Below are 12,917 nucleotides of genomic sequence, written 5' to 3'. Positions count from 1 at the left end.
TACATCCTAAAGCTAGAGAGGTGGCAGCAGCAGTACATGCCCATCCCAGAGGTGGTGGTGGTGCAAGATGTGACACTATGCTTAGTGTTGGAGGCTATATTCTCCCAACCTGACTGGATCTGGGCTGTGGTTCTTGCTTCTTTCCAGTCTTCCTTGTTCCTTCCCTGATTCTAAACTTGGTCCTTCACATTCTAAGTGTCTCTTGGAGGTACTCAACAGTCTTTCTATAAATTTATGTAGATCAGGCAAAACTGGTTTTTGTAAATGGGCAACTGAAAACTCTTAAAAACAGGAAAAATTCTTATTTTTTACTCACCTTATTTTCTTCTCATTTCAACCGGGTGGAAAGTTGGGGTCAAATAAACTGTGTACTTTTCTAAGGCATTATAGCCACTTCCTTCATTCAGATTTAAACAGTTCTTTAAACTGTCCTTCAAAACTTCTCTCCCATCCATGCTTTCCTCACTATTTCCATACTCTTTTTATTTCTTGGCTAGGTTACTGTTATGGGCTGAATTGTGTACCACACAAATTCATATGTTGAAGCCCTAACAACCAGCACTTCAATATGTGACTAATTTAGGAGATAAGACCTTTAAAGACATGATTTAAATGAGGCCATTAGGGTGAGTTCTGATCCAGTCTGAGCAGAGATGAGAAAATTTGGAGACACAGAGGACACTGGGGGTTTCTGTGTGCACAGAAGAAAGGCTGTGTGAAGGCACAGCAAGAAAGTGGCTATCTACAAGCCAAGGCCTCAGAAGAAACCAAACCTGCTGACACATTGATCTTGCACCTCTAGCCTCCAGAACTGTGGAAAATCAATTTCTGTTGTTTAAGCCACCCAGTCTGTGGTATTTTGTTACGGCAGACCTAGTTTGCTAATACTACTAAAAATCATAAGGTGGCTGGAACACAGCCTTCAGTCTTCTTAACAGCCAGCAGAGTGATCTTTTTAAAATACATATAACTCAGAGTTACTGGAAATCTCTCTATACCTTAAGAAATTTGGGTCAGCTTGGTTAAAACGTTCAGTTTTACAGTAGGAAAAACCATTGCTCTTCAAATTTCTGAACTTATTTTTTCATGGTCCCTGTGGATCATTCCTGCAACTCTAAGTAATGCATGTGTTCAACCCTCCACCAGCTGGTATAGAACATCTCATGATCTTCACCACTGTACACAATAAAAATTCATGATTTTGTGATCATACCAACTTAAGGCTCCAAGAGCTATGGGAGGAAACTGTATCATGTACTGCACAGTCCTCTGCCTCCTAACTGGTTTTCCCTTTGACATTGCACTGGCTTCCCAAACCAGTAATTCACTGTGTGATTATCCCCACAACCTCCTGAATAATAAACTCTAGCTTCCCTTCCCTTACTGGACCTATCTCACTTACTTAGCCCTGAGTTATTCTGCCGAATAATAAGTTATTCTCCTATTCTATCCCTTCACACAGAAGTCTAACCATATTGCTCCCTTGTTTGAAACTCATTTGCCATTTCCTGATTGCTTATATGCAGAGCCTAGACTCTAGTCCAGCATTCCAGGATCTCTGCAATTTTCTCCTTCCACCTTCCAACATACATCACCCACAACTGAAGCCACATAAATCACATTCAGCCTTGACAAGCACGGCAGCTTCTCTGTCCTGGACCTAGGTGCTTGGCCGAAAGATGTCAACTGCTATACTTTTGCTTGCTTCCTCACTGCTCTCTGTGGGCCAGAACCTCTGTTCTCTTGGGCCACTCTCCATAGACTGCTTTCAGGTACTTCAGTCTCAGAGTGCCTAGCACAAAGTGGGTACTCAATAACTGTGATGAATGAATATATGAACAAGTGAGCTAATAAACACCCATGTTCAAAATCTTCCAAGGAGTCTCATTGCTTAGAGGATAAAGTCCACAATGAATCCTGTTGTCAAGGGCCCCCCAGAATCTGTGCCCAGGCTACTTTTCCCAACTTCTCACTGGTTCCCACCCCCTGATTTTAGACTCCTTCAACTCTTGTCAGAAACATTAAAGGCAGGCCCTGTATCCTGGAGGCAACGGGTAGGGATGAAGAGATGGGAGTGGGCTAGGCCTCTGACTTTACCTGTGTAACTGGTGATCCTTTGAAGATTTTTTCACTTTGGCTCTCTCTCCACCTGGAAGGAAGCAGACCATCCATGAGCCTCACAGACCTCTTCCAAAAATGACAATAATTCAGGCAGTGGTCAGAAAAGAACATTATCCATTCAAATTCTACCTTAAGCAGAGGGTTTGTAGTTTCCCCCTTTAAAGGAGAACTCAAATGAGGAAATGATGGGCATGATGAGGTCTAAACAACCATGGTCCCTTCTAGCTAAAATTCTTCTACCAGATGTCCCCTCTCCCACCCTGAACCTTGCAATCTTGAAGCATTTTCCCTCAAGAATTCGCAAATGTCATTTTCTTGGACAGATAAAAAGATTATGGTCTGGAAAGGGGCAGTGATTTTCTCAGGGTCACCCAGAAACTAAGGGAAAAGCCAGGACTAAAACCCAGGCTTTCCAGAGTGTGAACTTGCTCTTTACACAGCACCCCGCTGTGTCCCCTGTTGTGGAAGGTGGGAAGATTTGGAGGCACTTGTTCTGAACAACCTTCAACCCCTGTCCTCTCCCAACTGATCCACACTGAATCTGTAGAAACAGGCTTTGATTGAGCTTTAGTGAGAGTCTTTATCCTTAGAATATGGTCTCGTATTGAGGAGGTAGGAGGGGTGTGAGGAGCTGCAGGGAGCATGAAAAGAAATAGGAAGTTCGGATGATAAAATCCTATATCCCTGAGAATTCACCATATGGGATTATGGGACAAATGTAACTGTTTTTTCCTCAAACTTCCATAAAACCATTTACATTTTTATTTTGGGAAAAAATCATTTACATTTACAAATATATGCTTACCAACGAAAATAAAATATGAAAACTGCAGAAAGACTATCCATGAGAATCCACATGAACATATAGAAATTTGGTGTCTGCAAAACAGAAAACACAGTTATAGGACTTTATAGCTGGAAGGGATTTTAGATCATGTGGGTCAAGTCCCTTGTTAGACTGCCACGGATGGAGCAGTGGCAGACTAGGCAGAGGAACCTTGATTGATGGGGTTGGTCTCAAACACAGAGAGTACCTGCTACTATCCTAACAATCCCCCCTTACATGTGTCGAGGGCTCTACAAGGGATAAAACACTTCACACACTTCATCTCCCTGGACCCTCAAGACAGAGGTCTGAGGGAGTCCCAGAGATGTCACATTAGCAAATCTATTCTGGACCCAGGACTACAGCTCAAGTTTCTTGACTTCCAGTGCTCTATGTTTTCATGGCATGGCTTCCCAAACCTGGCTGTGCATCCAAATCTACCTGAGCAGCTTTTAGTAATACAGGTTCTTGGGCCTCACTACAGACTCAGGAATTAGAATTTCTGCATTTTTAACAAGCTCCTCAGGAACAAGCAACCAGTCCGTGAACTAGCATTTATGACTCATTCTCCTAAATCACCATGCTTCAAATAAGAATGTTGAAATTATAGTTCTTAATGAACATGCCCACTTCTCTAGGCTCCTTACCTAAATCACGCATTTCACAGAGCTCCATCTTCTAAGTTCTATTGTGTACGTTTTTTAATTGCCTGGTTTGACCCTCCCTTTCTACCTTCATTATTCCACCTCCAATACTACTTGATGGTACTGGGTCTGGCATTTTTATTCTTTCTTATGCCATTTCCATCCTATCCCAAGGTCTTTCCTTGGACTGATTAATAATGATAATAATAATAATAACAACAACATGAATGATCACGATAATAATGAGAATAACAACTAACATTAATAAGTATTTTCAGGAGCTAAGCAAGTGTTTTAAGCACATTAAGGGTATTTTCACAGCTAATCCTCACAACAGCTCTAGTAGGCATGTACAATAGAAGGTTTTAACCAACTTCCACTAAGCTGAGGCTCCTAATTCCCTCTGGGAAACTGACTGACTGATGCCTTGGCCTGCTCCAGGATGCCCACCATGTGAGCTGTACAGTCACCAAGAATCAGTTGTTCTTACTGTCCATATGGCTTAGAACAGCTGTACTTGTTATAATTGTGCAGTGTAATTAATGTTACTTAAATCTGTACAATCTGAGTTTTAAAAGTACGGCATTTTCAAGGAAACAGTCAATGCTTTGAAAAACTTGATGATGACAGAATAGGTCATTAAAAAATAAGCTGCAGTTTAATTTGGTGTGAGTAACACACTAAGATCCTGGGGGTGGGAGGATTATAAAAATCTGTGTGGATTCCTCATTCTCCAAATGACTTTAAGTTCTTGTTGTGCATTAAGAAAACAAAACTTAGAAATCATAGCTGGTGTATTGGGAAGTATACATAAGCAACAGAATACAAAATTCAACCAGCTGAAATACTCTCAAAGGAAAGACCTTGAGGCTATGTCAAATGGTGAATTACCTAGTTTCATTTTTTTTTACATGTAGGTGTCCAGTTTTCCCAGCACCGTTTATTGAAGAGACTGTCTTTTCTCCATTATATAGTCTTGCCTCCTTTGTTGTAGATTAATTAACCATAGGTGTGTGGGTTTATTTCTGGGCTTTCTATCCTGTTCCATTGATCTATATTTCTGTTTTTGTGCCAGTACCATACTGTTTTGATGACTGTAGCTTTGTAGTATAGTCTGAAGCCAGGGAGCCTGATTCCTCCAGCTCCATTTTTCTTTCTCAAGATGCTTTGGCTATTCAGGGTCTCTTGTGTCTCCATAAAAATTTTAAGATTTTTTTTGATCTAGTTCTGTGAAAAATGCCATTGGTAATTTGATAGGGATTGCACTGAATCTGTAGATTGCCTTGGGTAGTATAGTCATTTTAGCCATATTGATTCATCCAATCTGAGAACATGGTATATCTTTCCATCTGTTTGTGAGGTCTCTGATTTCTTTCATCAGCATCTTATAGTTTTCAGAGTACAGGTCTTTTGTCTCCTCAGGTAGGTTTATTCCTAGGTATTTTATTCTGTTTGATGCAATGGTAAATAGGATTGTTTCTTGAATTTCTGTTTCAGATCTTTTGCTGTTAGTGTATAGAAATGTAAGAGATTTCTGTGATTTAACTTTGTAACCTGCAACTTTACCAAATTCATTGATGAGCTCTAATAGTTTTCTGGTAGCATCTTTAGGATTTTCTATGTATAGTAACATGTCATCTTCAAACAGTGACAGTTTTACTTCTTCTTTTCCAATTTGGATTCCTTTTATTTCTTTTTCTTCCCTGATTGTCGTGGCTAAAACTTCTAAAACTATGTTTAATAATAGTGGTGAGAGTGGGCAACCTTGTCTTGTTCCTGATCTTAGAGGAAATGATTTCAGCTCTTCAACACTGAGTATGATGTTAGCTGTAGGTTTGTCATATATAGGCTTTATTATGTTGAGGTATGTTCCCCTCTATGCCCACTTTCTGGAGAGTTTTTATCATAAATGGGTGTTGAATTTTGTCAACAGCTTTTTCTGCATCTACTTAGATGACCATATGGTTTTTATTCTTCAATTTGTTGATATGGTGTATCTTGCTGACTGATTTGCGGATATTGAAAAATCCTTGCATCCTTTTGATAAATCCCACTTGATCATGGTGTATGATCCTTTTAATGTGTTGTTGGATTTGGTTTGCTAGTATTTTGTTGAGGATTTTTGCGTCTATGTTCATCAGTGATAGTGGCGTGTAATTTTCTTTTTTTGTATCTTTACCTGGTTTTGGTATCAGCGTGATGGTGGCCTCATAGAATGAGTTTGGGAGTGTTCCCCCCTCTGCAATTTTTTGGAAGAGTTTGAGAAGGGTAGGTGTTAGCTCTTCTCTAAATGTTTGATAGAATTCGCCTGTGAAGCCACCTGGTCCTGGACTTCTGTTTGTTGGAAGATTTTTTGATGACAGTTGCAATTTCAGTGCTTGTGATTGGTCTGCTCATATTTTCTATTTCTTCCTGGTTCAGTCTGGGGAGATTTTACCTTTCTAAGAATTTGTCCATTTCTTCTAGGTTGTCCAATTTATTGTCATACAGTTGCCTGTAGTAGTCTCTTATGATCCTTTGTATTTCTGTGGTGTCCATTTTAACTTCTCCTCTTTATTTCTAATTTTATTGATTTGAGCCCTCTCCCTTTTTTCTTGATGAGTCTGGCTGAAGGTTTATCAATTTTGTTTACTTTTTCAAAAAAAAAAACAGGTTTTAGTTTCACTGATCATTTCTATTGTTTTCTTCATCTCTATTTCATTTGTTTGTGCTCTGATCTTTATGATTTCTTTCCTTCTGCTAACTTTGGGTTTTGTTTGTTCTTTCTCTATTTGTTTTAGGTGTAAGTTTAGGTTGTTTGTCATTTTTCTTGTTTCCTGATATAAGATTGTATTGCTATGAACTTCTCTCTTAGAACTGCTTTTGCTGTGTCCCATCGGTTTGGGATCATTGTGCTTTCATTTTCATTTGTCTTTAGGTATTTTTTGATTTCCTCTTTGATTTCTTCAGTGATCCATTGGTTGTTTAGTAGCATATTGCTTAGCCTCCACGTGTTTTTGTTTTTTTACAGATTTTTTTCTTGTAGTTGATTTCTAATCTCATAGCATTGTGGTCAGAAAAGATGCTTGATATAATTTCAATTTTCTTAAATTTACCAAGGCTCACTTTGTGGCCCAGCATGTGCTCAATCCTGGAGAATGTTCCATGTGCACTTGAGAAGAATGTGTATTCTGCTGCTTTGGGATGGAATGCTCTATATATATCAGTTAAGTCCATCTGGTCTAATGTGTGACTTAAGGCCTGTGTTTCCTTATTAATTTTCTGTCCGAATGATCAGTCCATTGATGAAAGTGGGGTGTTAAAGTCCCCCACTATTATTGTGTCACTGTCAGTTTCTCCCTTTATGGTTGTTAGTATTTGCCTTATATATTGAGGTGCTGTTATGTTGGGTGCATATATATTTACAGTTGTTATATCATCTTCTTGGATTGTTGCCTTATTATGTAGTGTCCTTCTTTGTCCCTTGTAAGAGTCTTTATTTTAAAGTCTATTTTGTCTGATATGCGTATTGCTAGTCCAGTTTTCTTTTGATTTCCATTTGCATGGAATACCTTTCTCCAGCCCCTCACTTTCAGTCTGTATGTTTCCCTAGATCTGCAGTGGGTCTCTTGTAGACAGCACACATACAGGTCCTGTTTCTGTATCCATTCAGCCAGTCTATGTCTTTTGGTTGGAGCATTTAATCCACATACGTTTAAGGTAATTATTGACATGTATGTTCTTGCTGCCATTTTGTTAATTGTTTCAGATTTGTTTTTGTAGGTCGTTTTTCTTCCCTTCCTCCTTTTTTCTCTTCTCTTGTGATTTGATGACCAATTTTAGTGTTGTGTTTGGATTCTTTTTTCTTTTTGTGTGTGTATCTATTGTAGATTTTTGGTTCGCAGTAACCATGGGGTTTTGATATAGCTTTATATATACACAAGATTGTTTTAAGTTGCCTGTCTTTTAATTTCAAATGCATTTCCAATATCCTGCATTTGTGCTCTCCTCTTCTCACAATTGCTGGTTTTGGTATCATATTTCTGTGCAGATGATTTCCTACCTTTACTGTATGTTTGCCTTTACTGGTGAGCTTTTCCATTAGTAATTTTCCTGTTTCTATTTGTGGCTTTTCTTTTTCTGCTTAGAGAAGTTCCTTTAGCATTTGTTGCAAAGCTGGTCTGCTGGTGTTGAATTCTCTTAGTTTTTGTTTGTCTGTAAAGCTTCTGATTTCTCCATCGAATCTGAGTTAGAGCGTTACTGGGTAGAGTGTTCTCCCTACGTTTTCCTCTAACAGTTTTATAGTATCCAGCCTTACATTTATGTCTTTAATCCATTTTGAGTTTATTTTTCTGTTATATTGTTTATAAAAATGATCACATTATTCCTTTCAAAATGCAGGCCTGTATCAAACGTGACTTTGCTGTTCCTTTCCTTCAAGAGGTAAAGTCTGCTTCTCCCCTGCCCCACCTTGAATCTGGACTTGACCATGTGATTATCTTTGGCCAATGGAACATTAGAAAACATCACACTGGGAGATCCTTGAAAAGGCATGTGCATTGGGGTTTGTCCTCTCTTGCTGCTGGGAACCCAGTGCCACCAGGTGAACATACACAAGCTGGCCTCCTTGAGGATGAATGACCAAATGAAGAGAGACGACAGTCATCCCAGATAAGACCCTAGACATATGGATAAGGCCACCCTAGACCACCTGGTCCAGCCAAACTGGCTTAGACCAGAGAAACAACTCAGCCATCATAAAGAATGTGACAAACTAATATTTGTTAATTTTAAGTCACTAAATATTAGGTAGTTATTTTAAACATAGTAAAGTGCTAATAGACTGTGTATAATTTATTTCACAATTTCCTGTTTTAACTTTTCCAATTAACAGACCACTAAGCAGACCCAATTGTGTTGGATAAAATTGCTTCTATTGTACTATTTTTATCTCCAATTTACAAATAAACAAACTGAGGCCCAGACAGGTTAACTAACATTTCCAAGTTCACACAATAAGTGGTAGAGCCAAGATTTGAATCTGCATATTCTAACCCAGAGTGTGGGCTGCTTAGGAAAGCCCTTGGGATACTGGCCCCACCTCCCTGACCAAAGTGACCTTGGGAGCTTTAAACTTCCTTCTTACATCCTTTTACACTCTTTGAATTTTGAATCACATGAATTTATTATCAATTTAAATATGATCAATTCAAGTATTAAACTGAAAAGTTTTCCTTAATAAAGTTTTATTTAATATATCCAAAGGGACAATTTTGAGACATTACTGATTTGGGGGATAGGATTATGGAGGATGGATTGCTTTCTAATTTATAGTTTTTGTAATGATTGAATTTTATATAATGAACAAGTTTACTTTTCAATTTTAAAAAACAAAAACGTCAGAAAATTATATAGTACATACATGAAGTGGAATAGTATGGGGACAGACAAGTGGAGAGGCTTCACATATGCCAAGGTTTCCTTGAGGGTCATCTGCAGAAAGCTGCCCAAGCCACCAAGAAAGAAGGGGTAAGCAATTTTACACTGCCACCAGAGGGCCTCAGTGCAGTACTGGCCCTATGAGATTGTGCCCTTGGCCCTGATCGCCTTTTACCTGTTTCTGACCCTGAGCAAGTCAGAAACAAGGGCCAGTGAGGCTGGAGGTATGGAGAAGGCAACCTGAAATATTTAGCCTTCTCATGTAGGTTTCTTGGCTTAAAGCTTTAACTGTCAAGGCAGTTTAGAGTTTGGGTTATTATTCTGGACTAGAAACTTTGATCATGAATTGAGGCTTTTTGGTGACAAAACGGTACTTTAAAAAATTATGTAAGAGTGACTAGAAAAGTTATGGGATCTGAGTGAGACTTCATCCAGGGGCAGGGAAAAACATAGCTCACAGAGCAGGTTAAAAAGTCAGTAAAGAGAAATTAAGCTGTTTTCTGTTGTAGGCTATTGTGTCCAACTTGGTCATCCTACTCTATACTGATAAGAAAAATGGGCTCTGAAGTAGTTAACTGGTTAGCTGGGGTTCCCTTCACAGACAATAAGTGAAGGGATTTAGCTGGAAGTGTAACCCAGGTCTTCAGGTTCCCAAGCCTCTGGCCGTAAGCAGTAGCAGAACAGAAGGGGAAATCAAGGTAGGTGGCTGAACACTCGCTCTCCTTTTCAAAAGCATTTTGCTCAGGACACAGTTTTCACTTTGAAATCAAGTACATTGGTTTTCTCCCCACACCCCATGCCACTGTCATTGTTGCTGTGCCTACAGGAAGGTGGGGCTGCAGTAACAAAACTCTGGAGTCAGACCTCATTTTGAATCTTGCATCATGTGAAGCTTCAAACTTCAGATCCCCCATGGGGATACTCCTAGTGGCTAACTCAGAGGGTTAAATTACATAATGCATGAAAGGCACAGTGTGAGGATTCAATAAACAGCAATTATTATAGCAATATTAATTTCTGTGAAAATCACAGAAAGATCTGGATGAGAGAAGGCAGAGTACCATCTCCAATGTCACATAAATCTCTGCTCTTAAGCAGCTTCCCTGGGGACTGCACAGTCCCTGCACAGTGTAGGGGTGTGGTGGGGGACAGAGACCCCTATTGTACCAGAGGTGGAAGAACAGTCTGGACTATCAGATCACCATGAAGAAGTAAGGGTGATTTATCTCATTTAGGACCTGAATGTTGTCTGTGGTCACTGAGTAAATGCTGGAGCACCAGGCCAGTGAGAAAAGCCAAGGTTCATTGACGATGTATAAGTTGATGTTGATGTTAACTGCTTTATAGTCTCTGGGAAGAAAAAGAACCCACAGGAGATTTAGACTTAATCTCACTTTCATCATCTAAAAGGGAAACTGCCACCATATTTGTGAAAGGCTGTTGCTTAAATTACCAGAAGCAGTTGGTCGTGGGACAACTTATGATATGACATGCAAAATGAGCTCATGTTACAGTGAGATAAAGAACTGGATTTAATACATTTGCTCCTGCACCAACAGAAGTATTTCAGTAAACTGTATGTCCTAAGAGAAAAAGAAAGGAAGAAAGGAGGAAGAAAGGAAGGAAGGAAAGAAGGGAGGGAGGGGTGGAGGGAGGGAAGGAGGGAGGAAAAAAGGGGGGAAAAAAGGAAACCCTATTAGAATTTGCCAATTTCCATGGTGTAAGTACTCCTACAATAGCCCAATTTCAACTACCACTAATAAAACAGGTTTGCAAATTTCCTGAATATTTAATAATTGGCTCCAGTGAGCTGGTACAAGCGAGCTCCAGCACATTATTGTGTAGCAACTGTACTTACTTCCATCAGAGCACTTATCACCCTCTACTCTATTTATCTGCTTTCCTATCAGTCTTCTTTACTTGGCTGTAAGCAAGTTAAAAGCAGAGACTCTGTCTTACTCATCTCTGTATATCCTGTACCTGCTTCATAAATAGTTAACTGAAGGAATAAATAAATGAATACCGATCTGGTAAATATTTACATTTCACATTTTTAAAAGCACTGAGTAGGGGAAATGGAACCCATATTATCCTATGCACTAAATGTCAGTAGATATTTGTGCATTGTCTATAGAGACAGAAGGACAATTAGTAGAAGAACATCTAGTAATTCTAGTCAATTTGTCATTTTCAGGTAAAACTTCTCAGAAAATACACCATGTAAGTCCCTTCAAAAATTTGTGTTTTAACCCTGAGGGGGTATAGCATATTGGAAACAGCTCTGTACAAGCCTGGGTTTGAAACCAGCTTTGTCTTGTACTAGATTGGCAAGTTCTTAGTTTCAGTGTATAAATTGTAAGATAAAAATAATACTACCACCTTTGCAGGAGTGCTTGCAATTAGATACCCAATAATGTTAGGATAGTCTCTAAGACAACTCTACAGATCACCTAAAGATTAAAAAAACTAGAAATAAGGAAACAGTAGTAAAAAGCTCCTTTTTAAAACTTTTTGAAACCAGTATGCAAAACCATTTACAATTTCTATATATTAATAATGAACCTATAGAAATTGAAACATAATACCATTAACAATTACTCTAAAGAAAAGTAAATACTTAGGTACACACTTAACAAAACAAGCACAGGATCTGTAAGCCATAAACTACAAAGTATTGATGAAAGTAATCAAAGAAGATTTAAAAAGTGAAGAGACATATGTGTTTATGAATTGGAAGACTCAACATTGTAAAGATGTCGATTCTCCTCACAGTGATCTGCAGACTTAATGCAATTCCAATCAAAATACTGGAAGGTTTCGATTCTGAAATGTATATGGTAAGGAACAGCCCAAAATTAACTAAAACAATATTGAAAAAAAAAGAATAAAGAGAGAATCACTCTACCCAATATTAAGGCTTACTATATAGCTATAGTAATCAAGATAGTGTGGTATTAGAGAAGGAACAGACAGAGATCAGTGGAACACAACTTAAAACCTGCAAACAGACCCACACAAATATGTCAAAATGATTTTTGACAAAGGTGCAAAAGTAATTCAGTGGGATAAAGAGAGTTTTTTCAACAAATGGTACTAGTGCAATTGGACAGGTAAGGTCAAAAACCAGAAAACTGTGACCCATACCACACACGTCATATAAAAATTGACTCAAGATGGATCACAGAATTAAGTACATAATGTAAAACTATAAAACTTTCAGGAAAAAAAATAGGAGAAATCTTTGAGACCTAAGGGCTAGACAAAGAATTCTTAGACTTGACATTAAAAGCATGACTCATAAAAGGGAAAATTGAAAAGTTCGACCTATTCAGAATATTAAAACTTTTGCTTTGTGGAAGACTCTGTTAAGGAGATGGTACACCCCCAAAACAGACTGGGACAAAATATCTGCAAACCAAATATCCAACAGAGGACTATGTTTATAACATACAAAGAACTCCCAAAATTCAACAATAAAAAAAATCAAGCAGTTCAGTTAGAAATGATGTGAAAAGACATTTCACTGAAAAGAATAGACCATGGCAACTAAGCACATGATAAGAGGTTCAATATCATTACTCACCAAAGAATGAAAATTAAAACCACAGTGAGATATCACTACATACCTATAAGAATGGCTACAGTAAAAAAAAAAAAAAAGACAATACCCCAAACTGGCAAGGATGGAGAGCCCCTGGATCATCAGACGTTGCTGGTGGGAATGTAAAGTGGTACAGGCCCTCTGAAAATGTCTGGCAGTTTCTCATAAACTATATAAAACTTATAAAGTTCCTTACAAAACTTGTCAAACTACCATACCCCAGCAATTGCATTCTTGGGCATTTATTCCTTAGAAGTAAAAACTTATATTCACAGCAGGTGATTCTGGGAAGATGGCAGAAAAAGAA

The sequence above is a fragment of the Eubalaena glacialis genome, chromosome 10 (assembly GCF_028564815.1).
Source record: "Eubalaena glacialis isolate mEubGla1 chromosome 10, mEubGla1.1.hap2.+ XY, whole genome shotgun sequence".
NCBI lineage: Eukaryota > Metazoa > Chordata > Mammalia > Artiodactyla > Balaenidae > Eubalaena > Eubalaena glacialis.
The sequence above is the reverse complement of the archived record's forward strand: the minus strand, read 5'-3'. Positions refer to the sequence as shown.